Raw genomic sequence first — 15,540 nt, 5'->3', positions numbered from 1 at the left:
CAGTTGGATGTAGCAAGACTTTGGTCACTCACCAAAACAACGCTCAGATCTGGCCCAAGCTGAGGTGTAGGAAGAAGTTAAAAAACAGTCCTCAAACCTGGGGCCAGACTTTTTAAAAGAAATCCCAGAAGACTCACTGACTCTTATTTTTGTAAATTATCCAGGGTAGCTCTGTAGGGAAGTACCTCACTTGAAGAAAACTCAAAGTAAAATCACCAGCACCAAATACAGAGCTTAACCACAGAAGGCATTTGATGCATGTTTCTTGAATGAAGACATTTATCTATTTAGATATTTGGGACTCTTCACTTTAGAAAAGAACTCACTGCCAGATTCTGGGAAGAAGAACCTTCTGGGTACATTTATGTCTGTTTACGTTCTATGCTGATTAGCCTGTTTGCCACCATCTTCCAATAGTCTTCTGCCCTTCCCTCTGCTCTATGCCTTGGAGCTTCCATTTTATTTTGGTCAATGGGAGGCACCAGCAGGAAAGCAAAGGGCAGGAAGAAAGAGAGGTTGGGGTGTGTACTTACTCCCCATCGGATTCCCAGCTGCATCCCATCTCAGTCCTGGCTTTAGCTGCTTTCTAGTTAGTCCCAGCTGTTGTGCTGCAGCCTGACTCTCAGGGACCCAGGTCTCACCAGGGTCCAGTAACACTCTTGGCCCCTTGCCTTGCCTTGCCCCTCAGGCCTAATGGCTTCTCGTGGTAGCTAGACCCTGGGTGCACAGTCCCTGTTGCTCATCTCTCCCACCCCTGCTCTGACTGTCATCTCCTCACTAAACTCCTCCTGGGACTGATGCACAAGCCATCAGCTATTTGGCCAGACTGAAGTGGAATCAATATTAGGCTGTACTAGCTGACTTTAAGAGTCATTAGGGCCAGAGAAAATGCATCTCTGGCATTTTTGAATAAAAAAGTCAGTGGAAAAATGAGGATTCAGTTAACAGGTGTTGCAGGAATATGGTTGTTATAAAAGGCATATATAGTCTGAATCTGGTGCTCTCAACGAGAGTATGTGCAACCAACTTTCTCAGAGCAGTAAAGATGTCAAACGCTTCCTCTTCTTATCTCATCACTACTTGCCAATTTAGGAGGAGTCAGAGATCATAAATGGCCTCATGATTTCTTCAGAAAATCTTTTCTCAAGGGAAACATAAAAGTGATAGTAGCAGCTACTGTGAATGATCATGGAAATGAGCTTAATTGGGTTGCATTTTATGAAGCCACATTAACCCAATACATCATGTATTTTACAGTGTGGCAGAGTATCCGAGGGGGTGTCAAACCTCAGAACGTACCAGGAGCCCAAAGCAGACATCTATCCTATGACCAAGATCATAAAGACTTCTGCATCTGTGGCAGAAACGTGGAGGCGACATATCCCTTCTTGCTATTCTTGAGCTTCTCTGAGTCGGCCGCTGCCTCTTTCTGCCTCTCTTCTCTGCAGAAACCAGAAGAGGCACAGACACTCATTCCGTCCTTCCCAAATACATGGGAAGCATGTTCAGTTTCCCAGCCTCAGAGGACTTTGCCGCACAGAAGGTGACCTCTTCCTTTCTCATCCACAAAATCGACCACGTCTCTTAGGGCATCTCTTAGATTCTGTGATGCAGGCTGCTGCTAATTCTGTCTTCAGATGCATTGAATCATTTGCTGCTTACTCATCTTTTGAAAAAATATTTATTGTGTCTAGTTTACGCCAACTATATGTATCAACACTGAAGATAGAGTAGTTAAGAATTTAATTTAAATTAAAAGTTAAATTTTAAAGTGGACAGATAATTACAGGTAGTGAGAGTTCTGAAGAACTCTCTGAGTTCTGAAGAAAAGAAAGCAGAGGAGTGGGCTAGAGAGTGGCCGAGGGCAGGACCACAGCACTATTTCAGAAAAGCCAGTTGTGAGAGATGCCACTAAGAAGACACTCGTTCCATCCAAAGTGTCAGACCTGACTCCACGGGGTGGATCTCCTCAGCACGCTCTCTCCGCTCAGCCAGCCCGCCCCCGACGCATGCCACAGGCTTCAGTCCCACCCAATCGTGACTCCTAGGAGCCCACAGGCCGCCTCCACATTTCCGTGCCCTCGCTCAGACAGAATCATCTATTTTAGGCTGCCCTTGCCCCACCCACTCATGATTCCCGGGCTCCCACCCTCCAGTCTCAGGTCAAATATCCAGTCACACAGCTCTTCCTGACCCATTACCTCTGCCTCCACCGCCCTTTTCTCTCAGCCTTCACTGACCTCTGCACACACATACACCTATTACATCACTTTTAACATGTTGTCACACTTTTCATGTCATATTAGAATTATTGCTTTGATCATCTGTCTTCGTATTAAGCTGCAAGCCCTACATTATACGCCCAGCATCTCTCACTGCACTCGGCCTGCAATACTCTCCCATAAAGCAAATAAGCCTCCCCAAACCTATGTGATTTTAGAATGGAATTGTCCTGATTTTACAAATAAGGCTCAGAGAGGTGAACTCACTTACCTAAAGTCACACAGCCAGTAAATGGTTGAAGCTGGAATTTAAAACTCGGCGCCCTGAAGCCAAATCCTACACATAGAGGGTTAGCATCCAGATAATTAGGGGAAAAGAAGGAAATCTGGGCCTGAAACACCAGAGTCACTGGCAGCCCCTGCACAGGTGTCATTTTGAGCCTCCACAGATCTCTGCATGAGCCCCTTTCCTCCTAGCCAGAAACTGAAGCTTATCTGTGGTATTTAAAGGTCCAAGAAATTGGGCAAAGTTTCACGGTGGGGATGGAAAACGTCGTCTGCTTCTGTCAAATTTCAAAATCTTGCAGTAGTTGTCTTATTTTTTTAAATGCCCTTCATTCTAAAAATACCTCCCCACTCCCCCTCCAAGAAATTCCCTTTTGTCACTTAAATGGTCAGAGAAAACCCTGAGGAGATCAAAAAGTGGCCATTCAGGGCGAGCAGTCCAGAGTGGCCCCTGTGTCTTAGATCTCCGAGAATCCACTAGGCCCAGCGGCAGAGCACCCAGCACCCAGCGGACGTTTACTTTAAACTCTATCCTTCTGCCACTGCAGGGAGGTAGCCTTGAGCTGAACACTCTCCCTGGAAAATCTGGGTGCCTGTGGGGATTGCAGGTGAGAAGCCCAGCCCCCCTGCATGCCCCTTCATCACCTGGCCACACGGGAAGGCGGGAACCACCACCCTTATTTCATATCTTCACCACCCGCAGACCCAGTTGCCGCCTGAAACCTCCTCTGACAACTGCTGTCTCCACTGACCATGCCGTCATTCGCCACGTCTCTGCTTCACTTGTGTCTTCTCCAGACTGATCCATTGGAGGGCAGACCCGGGCCTCACACCTATGTGCCCCCCACAGTGTCTCACACACTGCTCTGTGCACGGTAGGTGGTGAAAAAGTGAGGTCAATGAGGTCACCCTCCACGCCTGCAAGTCCAGAGCTATGAGCGCTTTCCACGCAGCACACCCTGCTCTGACCCCAGGAAGATCAACTGCGCAGATGCAGCGCTTTCTGCTTCCTAACGTCACAGTCCAAGGGAAGAGAAGACGTACTTCCCCAAACTCCTGCTGGGGTCAGGAGTGAGGAAGGGCCCAGTTATTTGGAATGTGAGTCCACAAGGCATCCCCCGTGCACGTGTGTGTGGGTGTGTGTTAACACTGACACAGCCGCAGCCTTCACTCCTGCCGCCCCCTTTCAACCAGTGCACACGGTAGACTCAGCTCTGGTGGAATGGGTAGGGCGGGGCTGGGTCCCATGAGAACTGGGCCCCATTTCTCCCCCGTGGGTACCTGGGCAGAAGACGGGCAAGGATGGTCCTTTTCCTAAGCACAACTTTGTTCACATAAGAAGTTGACCTATAATTTGGAGGTTGACTTCCTGAAGCTTGGCCTGTATTTCAGGCAGTATCTGTTCAAAAGGGAAAGAACACTTGAACAATGAACGAGGCAACCATGCTAGAAGAGCTTGCCCATGATATACGCAAAAAGATTCTTTCAAGAAAAACTATAAACTATACACTGGGCCACTGGCAGTCTCTAGTGGGTCTTAATCACGCCAACTGTGACAGCAAATGCAGAATGGAGAGGTTCCAGAACTGCAATTAAACTATAAAAGTGGACTTTCCACTTTACCCTCTTGAGTCTTCCTACATAATATGCCCAAGAAGATCACAGGTAGGTCAGGAAAGAAGGGGGAAAAGAGTTAGTTCACACACCTGTGTCATCCAAAGTGGCCTAGTATCCACTGGTCCCTTCTCATTCTCCCCAGTGGATTACAAAGGACCGTGGACATAAAAGTCGAGAAGTCCAGGCCTCCGAATACTAAGATAACACTACCCTTCCCATTGCCTTTAGAGTGAGCACTGAGAGCTATGTCTTCAGGGCTGGGGTTCATCACACTGGTTCACCATGCTTTTTCAGGGACTTCCTGCCCAGCCAGCACTGCCTGCTGAGTCTCAGCTGAGGAGCTAAGTGACCTACTGGACCCCATGTGAACACAATTGTACTAATGAGGCAGATTAATTGGGACTTAACAGTTAAAGGCAAAATGTGCCCTCAGGGTGACAAGAAACTTTCAGACCTTCTTTTTGGGCTACCTAGTGATGGACGCCCCAAGAGTACAAACTGATGACATCCATGCATGTGTATGTGCACAGATGCCCAGGAGACAAACTGGGGTTGCCTGTGAGGCCACAGCTCTTCTAGACAATGCCTTACCTCTGCTTCCTCATAATGTTCTTTCCTTCTCCTGTGGCCTCAGCTAAGCCAGATGGTAAGCTACTTAAAAACACACACAAACACAGACAGAGAGAGCAAGAGCGAGAGCACACATACATCTAGTACAAGCAAATCCTGAGAGCCTTCATTCTGAATGTGTGTGATTTACAGGCCTGTCGGTGAGATAGATAGGGAGGAGAAGGCAATGGATTCATAGCAGGATCTATGAGGTCATATCAGAAAGAATGGGCCCAAAGCCTTCAGGGGATTCCCCTGTGCTAAGATTCTGGGCAATGGGAACACCTATTAATGAGGGGGCTTCCATATGACAAGTGTAATTCTTAAGCAATACCATTGTCAATGTGGCTTGTGCTCTTGGATCAAGCCCAGGCTGGAAAACAGTATGAAGGATACCCATGGATGCACCCTGGTCTCAAAAGGATGTGGGCATGATTGCTATTTTTTAGAAGACGATAAAAATTTATAATCAGCTACAGAAGAATGGCTGCAAAGTAATTCATACTGAAAAGGTCTGAGCTAAGGACATTTACTCTTTAGTGCACAGCATGTGATTTAGTTTGGAAAAATGAGGAAAGTTTATTATACATATATATCAAGCCATTGTAGTGAGGCATGGCCGACACTATTCCATCATCCACTGTACCCCTAGAAGGCCTGGCGCATGCTAAGTCAACGCATATTCCATGATCGTGGACCACCCTTCAACCTCTTCTCCAGGGCACCCAGCTTTGGACTGTAGAACTGCCTTGACTAGGGACACATGCCATGCCAACTTCTCATCTGTCCCCTATTCCTTCTTCAGTGCCAACAGCCAACTGCATCCTTTTGCAAATCTCTACTATCTATTAGTTCTTTCCACCGACCTCAATTCAGTGCAGCCATTAGACCACTACCCTCTTGTCTCCTGGAAAAATCGGACCTTCAGTGACTGCCCCATCAACAAGAAATGTTTCATCTTTAAAATGCTGCTTTGTTGTGCATTTTAGGGAAGATTTTGGCAAGAAGCTGGTTGTGGTTGGGTGATGTCATTTTCTCAACCCAAGACAATGCCTGAGAGCATGTCCACGATGCTGAGTAACATTTGGAAAAGCAGAAGCCAGAGGCCTGCTTCTTAGGCAGACTTCCGTTCTGTCCTCCACATAAAGAGGTCTAATTCACACAGGATACCTAGGAGAATCAAACACTAACTAGCACCATATCTTGCTGAAGAGTAAACTAGTTCTGGCAGTATGAGAACTAAGGCCTCTTATCCCAGGAAAAATCAAGGCAAAGTTAGACCCTGGAAGCAGACTTGCTCACTTCACTGATAGAAGTTGCCAACGGACCTGGGCTCCATTTTGGTAGGTATTAATCTGCGGTGCTTGCCAAAACCTTAGCAACTGGACTGATAAAGTCATGTATGTTGAATTATTCCTTTGGGAGACGTGATTGGAGAAACTAAGTCTTCACACCCTCCCCATATCTTCTAATAATCATATGATTAGCTTTGGCAGCTGGCATTACGTGGCAGCCATAGGCAAAGAAGAATCCCCTTTTCTTTCCTGTGAAGGTGATTGATGTCTAATGGAATCAGAACAGCAGCTCAGTATCATTGGCCCTAGACTCCCATCAACTGAGTTACTTTCTCCAGATCCATGGGCAACCCTACTACAGAATGAAGTGTAACCACTTTGTTTTATCTTGCCAAAAGAATGCTATGATAAGTTCTGTTGCCAGTGGTGGAATCTGCAATATTATAGTAAAATAAAAATCAATGCCTCTTGGTCCTAGACACAACCACAATACCTTTATGGGTCCAAATTCTGAAAGCTATGATAGTGAACATCTTGTTCGTGTTGATTTTAGCAACTTCCAAAGATGTTATGTGGATCTCTCTGCCACCCACTAAATCTCCCACTCTCGCCACTTCATCAATGACTACAAATTTATAAAGGAAATCTGCCTAAGAAAAATCCCCACTCCTCATAAAACTACAATCTCTACACACAAGGATGCTTTATGGAAAAAGCACTTTCAAATTAAAGTTCTAAAACGTATTTAAACAAGGATTGTCTCATTGTTTGAGTACCACATGAAGAATAAAGGTGTATCACAGTGAACAATTTTCAAGCTCTGTGCTCCACATACTTCAGTGAAAGAGTTCCAACTCCAATGTGAGCACCTTGAGGGAACAGGGTTTAATTAACTGTGTACCCCCAGAAACTATCAGAGTTCCTGGAACATGGGAGATAATAAATACTTGTTGAAAGACTAAATGTCAGACTTAGCCACGTTGGGGGCTACATAATAAATCCTGTGTGCCAACTTTCGAATAGAATTAAACCCCATACCCCACGCTCTCTCTCCCTCTCTCAATATCCATACACACACAAACACACACACGTACACTTAGACACACTCGTGATCAGCTCATCTAGGCTAATATACGCAAAGATAAAGAAATAAAAGATACGGTATTATATCTGGAAATTATAATTTAGAAAGGTCAGGAAAGATCCAAGTTTCTGATTCTGTTTTTCACTCCTCCTGAGAGATTATACCTCTGGGATAGGTACAAGTGAAAGTACATAGTGCTATGATGCATCCTTTGGTTACAACTTAAAACTTCAAATAAACTTTAAAAATTGGGGATTGGAAACATACATTCGAGTCTCTGCTTTTGCTCTACCTATTTTTTGTTTGCTTGTTTACTTGCTGTAGTTGTTGTTTAGCATACGAAAACATAAAATAAACCTGTTTAAACACTCATGTTTTTCCATAGAGAAAGCATACAGAAAGACAAGATGCCTTCAGGAGAAATCCCGCTCACCCCCCACACCACGCACTGTCAACTCGAAAGCCCTAGTTGCTCGTATTTGTTTCCCAAACTGATTAGCAGACACTGGCTTGTTGAAGACTAGACCCAGGGATCATTTTCGAATATATGGCTCATTGGTTTTATGAGTTCTTGGTAATCATAAAGGTCTTGCATTCCTTTGCAAACAGCAAAAACATATTTCCTCTTTGTGGGGTACCAAGAGTTCATACCAAAGGCTACAGTGACATATGCTTGGTCTGTGCCTCTGCGTAACCAAAGGCCACCACTGCACTGACATGAGGACAAACAGGCATTAATAAAAATAGCTTCTCCTTTAAAGAGAGAGACATGTGGTTTGAACCTGGCTGATCTTGGATAGCACTGTTTGCTAATGAATCACCTCAGTGACCAAAAATGCCAGTCAATATTACTAAAGATTCAGCAAATTTATTTTAAAGGATAGAAACATGATTTATCTACTCATTTGGATTTTCTGATTTACATTAAAAAGGATAATGTTAAGAGTAATGCCCAACATTTCTACAGCATGTTAGAGTTTGCAAAACTTCTTTCTTTCCATGACCACTTTTGAAATCCCTCAAACCTGCCCTCAAGGCAGACAAGGCAGGTTCCAATGTGATTTGCCTGCACCGCAGGTGGAAGGGTAACAGGAGTTAAAATGAGATTCTCCCTAATAACACACTATAAAATGAGACGCTAACCCACCAATGCAGGGCTTGCGAAGGAAATGTTTCAGAAATCACATCTGCAATCCTTAGTCCAAAATCCACTCTGAAAAACTTTGAGGTGGAAGAGACCAAGAAGAAAGGATTTCTTTGGCAAGAATGCTAAGAATTACACCACCCCTACACACATTCCACGAGGAAAAGAAAGGGAAAGCATCCCTTTTACCTGTGGGAGGCTTCAGGATTACAGTTTGGAGAGCTCGACCTGGGGTCTAAAGGCACAGAGACTAGTGCTGGCTCCAAGCTTGGAGAAAGCCACGAGAGGGGGCAGTGATGGGCCACCCTAAAAGCAGAGGGAGGAAACAGGCTGCACCGCAAACAGCCTGGGTTTGGAGTTTCCCTTGGGTTCCATAAAGATCCTGTATAAAGATACGAGAATATATCACGCTATGAAAAATTCTGCCCAGGAATCCTCCTGGGAGCTGGGCAGCTAGATAACCCCAAGCAAGGCTAGATATTGATATCTAGAGTCGGAAGTGGCCAGGGCACTGACTGTGTTAAAGGAACAGCAGTCGATCCCCAGTATGAGCGTTGAGCTACCACCAAACCCACAGGGCAACAATAACTGATCATGATAGGCCCCATCAAGCTGCACCTTTCTTGCTCCCTAACTCTCTCCCACAAACCCTCTGCAGCCCTAAAGGCCCAGAGCTGACTAGGGACAGGTATTAGGGGAGGAAGAGTAGCACAAGATGGGAAACAGAGACGTTTCCCACCTCCAATGGAAGGCTTCCCTGCCTGAGGTATTAGTGAGTTGAGGAAGGGGAGAAGCTTCAGTGTAAAGTGAAATTTAAAGCATCAAAAATTCAAAATATCTAATGGCTACCCCGTAAAAGCTTGACTGCCCGGTACCTGTTGATTACATTTCATGGCATGTCTGAATCTGGGACTCTTGGGCTGGGGCTGGCTAACCCCACAATCCATTATGAAGAACAAAATCTGGGGTGAAAGGAAGGGCAATCAACACAAGATTGTCCCACCTTTGCTCTTCAGAGGCCTTGCTATTGTGGAAAAAGACATAATATGTACACTAGCCCTCCTGGGCTAGGACCCTCACCTAGAAAGCCGGTCCTTCCTCATGTGCTGACCTGATCTTAGGCACACTCCCTTCTCCCAAACAAAGAGGTAAGGCATGGATCTGCCTACAAGTGACCAGGTGACCAGCTGTGTGCTGAGAGTCCCCAAACCTTACAGTCATGTGTGAGTTTAGAAGATGGAAAAAGGAAACGTGAAGAGTGTTATTCCCTAAGGGGACAGAGCTTATAATGATTTGGAGACAAAGCCATGAAAGGCAGGATGGCTTCACCATTGCTTCTCTTGACACCCCACCTGATTCTCCTTGAATTTCATTGCTTCATAACACCCGAAGTTGTTTCATTTGAACTTAACCATTATTGATTACGTGGCTTCTCTAGAAGAGACGCTGTTTTTAAAGAAGCATCTAAAGGGAAACAGATCTCCTAGTTCCAGCTTCAGCCCTGGCACTAACATACCATATTATGTTGGGGGCAAGTCCCTTTCTCTCTGCCTCTCTCCTTCAGTTTCCTATATGTAAAATCAGAGCACTCAAGCAGATGATCTCTAAGACCATCATTGCTCTAACACATTATACCACATATGGAGTCTGGAAGGATTTAAATGTGGCTAAATTATGCAGAATGAATTAGCCCTTGAATTTGTACAGCATATTGTAATCTTTGCAAAATTCTTGTACAATTCATTACCTAGATGGTTTATATCTTCTTCACCTTTGATTCTAAGGAATTGGTGTTATTAGCCTTACAAAGCAAATGAGGAACCAGACTGAGAGAATTATCCCAAGTCACACATATAGCAGGACCAGGAGCTAGGCATCCTGACCCCCAGTCTGGTCTCCTTTCTTTGCCCTACAAACTCTGGTGTTTGCAGTTAATAACAACACAGGCAGCTCCTGGGAACTAGTGAGGGTCCTTTCTCACTAATGTCAGGTAACAACATTACACTGGTCTTTCTCAAAGTCCCAAAGGCTGGTCTGATTAAGTGGGCTCTTCCCAGAGGGTCTTGTGAACCTTAAATAACCTTCTTTCTAAGTTTCTTTCAGTAACTCTGACCATTTGGAGAGAAAACAAACCCATACACAGAGGAATTTAAGGTGTTATTTTAACTTTGTATACCATGCATAAAAAGTTACCCTTTCACTTGAATTTTTGAATATAAGTTGGGAAAAAGAAAAGTTTTGGCACATGTTCTCCAGGTGAATGCCCCAGGGCCTGAAGTTTAACTCCAGGACAGCCAACAAAACACCACAGTAACCCCTTCCCTACTCCCTCCCCCTCTCCCACGAACTCCCCTCCCCTTCACTGTATCTCACCAGCCACCTGTGAGGTTCCAGACTTTCTTCAGGCACTCTGAATTTAAAGCAAGAACTTGGCCCCGACACGCAGAATCTCTCCTGACTTACTGTCTTTGTCTCGTTCACTGAAAGAAGAGAATTATTACTATATTATTTAAAGAGAAATAAAAATCAAGAACATATTCAGTCATTACAAGAGCACAGAACATCCTTATGATACAAAGACCCAACACACACACACACAAGTGGCCATAAACATGAATTACTGGATAGTTATTCAGAATGTCAGGAATCCCAAACCATCCAGGGCACAGCTATTAATCTAACAGAGGAAAATTCTCCTGAAAAAGGCCTTAAAATATCAAATGCCCAGTTGCACCAGGCATTTTTCTGGGTGCCTAACCTGCAAAATATAGACCTCACAAAACTTTTTTTCTGGGTGCCTAACCTGCAAAATATAGACCTCACAAAACTTTCATTATACGCATTGTTATTCCTACTTTACAGGATAGAAATATAAGCTCAGGAATGTTAAGCAATACTGCTGGGGGACACATAACTTATAAAAGATGGACCTAGGATTTGAACTCAGGATTCTCTGGATAAAAATTCCATGCTCTTTTCTCTGTTTCATGCAATGTCTCCAGTGACAGGCAGCGGCCTAAAATCTGTATAAATCACTCTGATTGGAGTCCTCAAGTCTTCCCCTAAATTGTGTAGCATAAAATAAGCAAGCAGCTAAGGGTAGCAGCCAAAGCATCTGCATAGAAGCAACTAAAATACACGAGACAGAAAATAAATATATAGCTAGTGTTGCATATTATATTCTTTAATTTATTTTCACATGCATCATGTCTGTTAATCATCATGACACCACGAAGCAGTTATAACTGCCCCAGCTTTGCATTTAAGAAATGAAGCGATTGTCATTATGTTTCAGTGCACAGGCACAAGAGCCAGGAGTCTTTCAGTAATTTCTGCATGTTTCGGTATATTACAGCATGGAATCATCAGGACTGCTCAGGCACAGTCAATTTGTACTCAATATCTGCGGATGAATGAGAACAAGTTTTAAAGATTTCTACCAAAAATGTTTAAAATATAAAAAGTTTTTTTCTTTGAGAAATAATCATCCATATATGGGAAAAGTCACTTTTGAGGAAGAGTTCACTCCTTGACAATGTGTATCTCCCCATATTTCTTTCCTCCCAAACACAGATTCAACTCTCATTTTTGTTCATTAAACTTTTACAAGGATACTTCTACCTATTACACTTGACATAAAATAACTGGCTATAACCACATAAAGAAAGAGAAGAATTATCCAGAAGCATTAAGACGATCACGTTTCCTAAACAGTTATTAAGAAAACTAATTTAAGAACTCCAAAATGTATTGTCACAATGACCCACTGGCTCCCTGCTCAGAATTCTCCTCTACTTTGCCTGGTCCTGGAACCCTGCTACCTAGAAACAAATGCAGGTCTTCTGGGAGCTTTGACTACCACCCCAAGTAACCCTTGGATGGCCTGCAAATGGTACTGATAACATCTGATAATTCTTTCACTGATCAATCCCCTAAATTTGCCACTGCAGAAAGACGGAGCGTTACTGGCAAGTAAGTAGCATCCCACAGGGCGGAGGGTGTGCCCTGCTCAACGTCAGGCTTTTCAGCTGAGTGGACAATCTGGTGTAACAGTGGGATGCTGGGAGCAGGGACACCGGACACCAAAGCCCTCCTGGTCCTGTTGGTAACTTCATTTCCCAAACGTTCATAATTAAACAGCTTTTATTGAAGTAATCAGCATGAGCTCCTTAGCTTTGTTTTTGCAACCGGTATCGTGTTTATGGAGCCAAATATTAGAGACTTTGATACTGAATACCTCCTCGGATGTGTTAACGTTGGCAGGGTCTCTAGATTCTGAAGATGCCGGGCTGCCTCAGCTCAGCCTCCGCTCCAGCCTCCAGCTCATCAGCCCCCCTCCCAGACCACAAAGCAGCGGTTCTCCTGTAAGACTCACGTACAGTATTTCTCCTGAAAGTCCCAGGGAATGGTGTGCAATTGAAACAGGGTGAAATATGATCTCAAAGTGTCTGTCCGACCAGAAGTTTTCAAAGAAAACATTTCTTAAATCTTGTGTTCACTGCTGTTTCAGCAGGCCAATTAGATTGGATGGGACTTGGGGGGGGAGCTGTCGCCAGTCACTGCAGCAGGAATAGCAAACAAGACTTAGAGCAAATAAACGAGTCCCAAACTGGCATCCCAGGGGCCCCTGGCCAATGACCTCCTTCATTCCCCAGGCGGGATGACCAGCCCACCCTCTGGGACCCCGGGCCAAACTACAGGTTAATCAGATGAGACATTAGTTAGCAGCCTCGATTACTAGAAAGTAATTCATCAGGGAAAGTCTCCAAACAGGAGGAGGAAAAATAAACAGCAGGCACATGCGGTCCCATTTCGGCTCTAGATAAGGCTGCCATCCAGGTGTCCCGCTGGGGTAGAGCCCATCTATCTTGTTCCATTCCTCTTAGGAAATGTGGTGACATTTCTCACATCTGCCTAGAAAATGCAAAGCCAAGAGGGCTCTGAATGCGAAGAAGATGAGGGACTTTGGAAAAACTATTAGAGGAAAGGCTCCTGGGGACGGGGCGGGGGACAGGGCTGGTTGTGGTGAGCTTTGCCCTCCCTGTACATCCTTTTCATTGTATGTAAATTCTACCTTATTTCCACATTTTTAAAAAAAAAGAAGAAGAAGAAAAGGTTCTCTGTGGGTTTCCAAACTCCTATTCATTTGGAGAAAACCAGGGGCTCAAGTGTTTTTCTTATGTCTGGGCATAAGAAGCCCACTGGGTCATTAGCCCCCGAGACTCTGTTCAGCTTCAGGGACTCTCGGTACAAGCCATGAAGGATTCAGACCATCCGAAATTACTGGTTTCTTCTTCAATATTGATTTGGGGATGAGGAAGATTAGAAAGGATGGGAAGAAAATGTAGTTCAATGCAAGTGGAAAGTATCAACCATTGGTCCAGCTTGACCTGACGCATTACATCAAATAAGGTCATTTGTTTATGTTGCATCTTTTTCCTTCTGGAGGAACAAAAAATGTCAGCAACTAGAGAATGTGTGTAATGTAAACACGGCTGTGTTAGCTCAGCTTCAGGGAAAGCACACCCAAACGTAAGTCACTGCAGGACATCCTCTGCTCAGAGGACAAGCACAATGATTTTAACCTAATGACCCACTCTTAAACGGCTCTACAGCAAATCGCAATTAAATAAATACCACTTAACAGCAGAGATTTGTTTTACAACTAGACTATTTTGTGGGGAGAGAAAGAGAAGGCTGAATGAGCCACTTAATCTTTAATTATAAAATTAAGGTAGTTTCCAAATATTGTTATGAATTCAACCTCAAGCTAAATTTATAAAATGTCACAGCGATGAGTTACAGGCATTCTGGAACAAAACAGAGAGATGGGAGGTGTGGAGGTCGACCAAAAACTGAGGTTGCTTTAGTTTGTTGTCTTAAACTAAAGTTGAGTCTAGTGGCCTTTCTTTGGCCCAATGATTAGGAAGACCTGATTAGAGCTGTATAAAATCGTGGCATAGACACCAGTGAACGAGTGAAAACTGCAGCCACATGTGTTGCTGTGGGAAGCTACAGGGCTGAGGGTCAGGAGAGCTGAAGTCAAGGCCTGGCTCTGCTGGTCTCTGGAGCACCAGGGAGGAATTAGCTGGAATGCAGGAGGGAGAGCGATTACGGCTTGTAGCTGACACTGAGAAATCATGACAGCACGTGTGGGACCCAGTGACCTGGTCAGCCTTCCCCACAGAGGGCCGACAGGCGGCATTGGCACCTCCTTCACTCAAGGGCTGATCCTCCCTCCCTCCTTCCTCCCTTCTCTGCAAAGTCTCACCCTCTATGCTTTTCCTGTCTCATTATTTAATTCTGATATTTTTGACGTGTTTTAATTTTTCACGTGTTTTTAATTTTTTTCACGTAGGCGCCCACACAAATATCTTCGAGCGGGTGACCTGGACCAGGCTTTGTGGCCTCCAAGAAAGACCAATCGCACTTTCATCTTGCCCCCCACAGACCTTTACAACCTCAAAAAACTGATGATGGTGTCCCTAGGAACACTGGGGTTCAATCAAAAGCTGAGTCCTGCAAAGGCTTTTCCTCTTACAGCCTCGAATGATCCCTAAAAATCCGGACTTCCCAGAAACAGCTACAAGTTTGCCTCCCCTGCTTGTGTGTCACTGTTGAGATCAAAAAGGGCACTCATGCTGCTGAGACGCCAGAGCCTTCCACTGGGGCACAGCAAACCCCAGGAGACGGTGAGCCTACTCAGAGCACGGCCTCCCGCAAAGGCAGCTCCTCAAAAGGCAACACTTGGCCACTGGTTATGTCGGAGCCTCTGCGAGAGCAGAAGCCATGTTTTCTCTGTCAGGACACCTAGCGTGAGGCCTGAGCACAGCACCTGTCTTCTGTTCCACTCTACCAAGCAGCTGCCTGGGCCCAGCACTCTGCTGTCTCTACAGATGCAGAGAAATAAAATGTAGCCCCTCCTACAAAGAAACTAATAAGGGAGACAAATATATGAAGAGATAATTAAAATCCTAAATGGCACGTGTTACGTTAGATGTGGCGGAAAGATTGATATCTCTTTCTTTAATCCATGTCAAATGATCTCCAAGTCTTATTGACCTCTAGAAATCACTCGCTAAAGCAAAACCTTCAGCAAATAGCTCTTCCTGAGTTCAAAGTCCAAACTGCAGGTGATAGTCCTAAATCACTCTGACACGATCAGGCTATACCTGGAGGCCCCCCGCACTGGCAGAAGGACCCTGACAGATGAGAACGTATTCAGGAGACGAAGAACAAGGTGGCAGAAAACTCGAAGTCATGATTAAGAGGGAATCATTGAGG

The 15,540-nt window shown here is 44.7% G+C and overlaps 1 long non-coding RNA gene across 1 annotated transcript in view; it reads right to left on the bottom strand.

The window, feature by feature from the left end:
* LOC130709413 (uncharacterized) overlaps positions 1-15,540 on the bottom strand; it is a 338,445-nt gene that overhangs the window by 278,327 nt on the left and 44,578 nt on the right. Inside the window, exon 3 of the long non-coding RNA XR_009009953.1 lies at positions 10,630-10,736. This is a non-coding gene — a long non-coding RNA (uncharacterized LOC130709413). The remainder of the gene's footprint in view (positions 1-10,629; positions 10,737-15,540) is intronic.

This window comes from Balaenoptera acutorostrata, chromosome 12 (genome assembly GCF_949987535.1).
Source record: "Balaenoptera acutorostrata chromosome 12, mBalAcu1.1, whole genome shotgun sequence".
Classification (NCBI taxonomy): domain Eukaryota; kingdom Metazoa; phylum Chordata; class Mammalia; order Artiodactyla; family Balaenopteridae; genus Balaenoptera; species Balaenoptera acutorostrata.
Note: the sequence above shows the minus strand (reverse complement) of the source record. Positions and strands in the feature narration are given on the sequence as shown.